We start from the raw sequence: 1,224 nt of genomic DNA, 5'->3' as shown, positions 1-1,224 counted from the left end.
GGGGGGAGGGGAAATGAGGAAACTGGAGAAATCTGAATTCATACCTTGTGGTTGGAGGGTTCCCAGGCGGAAGATGAGGCGCTCCTCCTCCAGCCGTCGTGTTGTTTTGTTCTGCCGGTGGAGGAGTCCAAGGACCTGCATGTCCTCGGTGGAGTGGGAGGGAGAGTTAAAGTGTTGAGCCACGGGGTGATTGGGTTGGTTGGTCTGGGCGTCCCTGAGCAGTTTCCATAGTGTAGTGGTTATCACATTTGCCTCACACGCGAAAGGTCCCCAGTTCGATCCTGGGTGGGGACATTGTGTTGTCCTTCCTCACGCATTGACCAATGAAGGCAAGCATACCAAATGCCTCTTCACTGCCCCGTCTACCTGGGACCTTAATATCCATTCTTTATTTTTCTCAAGAAGGTGATGTTGAGTTCCCTGCTTCTATGCAGATGACTGGCTTGTTAAGCCATTTTCAGAATCAGGGGCATCCCTGTGGGTCTGGACTCACGTGTAGGCCAGACCAGGGAAGGATAACAGAATTCCTTCCCTGAAGGCCAATAAAACCAGATGGATTTTTACAGCAATCCAGTGTTTTTATAATTTCCAATCCCAGATTTTTAATCCCAGATTTTATTTCGCTGATTGAGTTTAATTCCCCCAGTTGTCATGAATTACAAATGGCAAGCATCCAAGTTCAGTTGGCTACAGGGAAGTTAGATGGGCTTTGGTCTTTATTCCAATAGGAATAGGGTATAAGTATAGGAAGGTCCTGCCAAACTAAACAAGGATTTAGTCAGACCATACCGTGAATAGTGTGAGCAGTTTCAGTCCCTTTGTCTACAGAAGGATGTCCTGACATTTAAGGGAGTCTGCAGAAGGTTCACTAGGCTGATACCAGGTACAGAAAGATTTCTTTCAGGAGAGGTTGAGTAGACTGAGCTTAAACTCAGTGGATTTTAGAACAATGAGAGATGACCTTGAAAAATACAAGATTCTTAGAGGATTTCGCAGGGTCGATGTGGAATGGTTATTTCCTCTTGTGGGAAAGTCTAGGGCCAGAAAGCACAATCTCTGAGTAAGCCATTGTCCATTTAAGGCCATAAGATTAGATACAGGAACAGAATTAGGCCACTTGACCCATTGACTCTCCTCCATGATTCCATCATGGCTGTTACGTTTCTCAACCCCATTATCCTGCTCTGTCCACTTGAAAAATGATCTCTTTTCCCATCAAGAGCC

The 1,224-nt window shown here is 45.9% G+C and overlaps 1 non-coding gene across 1 annotated transcript; it reads left to right on the top strand.

Annotated features, from left to right (window-relative positions):
- The first annotated feature begins 221 nt into the window (after window positions 1-221).
- trnav-cac (transfer RNA valine (anticodon CAC)) lies at window positions 222-294 on the top strand. The gene has a single exon. It is a non-coding gene; the product is annotated as a tRNA-Val (tRNA).
- The last annotated feature ends 930 nt before the right edge of the window (window positions 295-1,224 follow it).

Source organism: Hemiscyllium ocellatum, chromosome 16, assembly GCF_020745735.1.
Source record: "Hemiscyllium ocellatum isolate sHemOce1 chromosome 16, sHemOce1.pat.X.cur, whole genome shotgun sequence".
Lineage (NCBI taxonomy): Eukaryota > Metazoa > Chordata > Chondrichthyes > Orectolobiformes > Hemiscylliidae > Hemiscyllium > Hemiscyllium ocellatum.
This window is presented reverse-complemented; position numbering and strand designations above follow the sequence as displayed.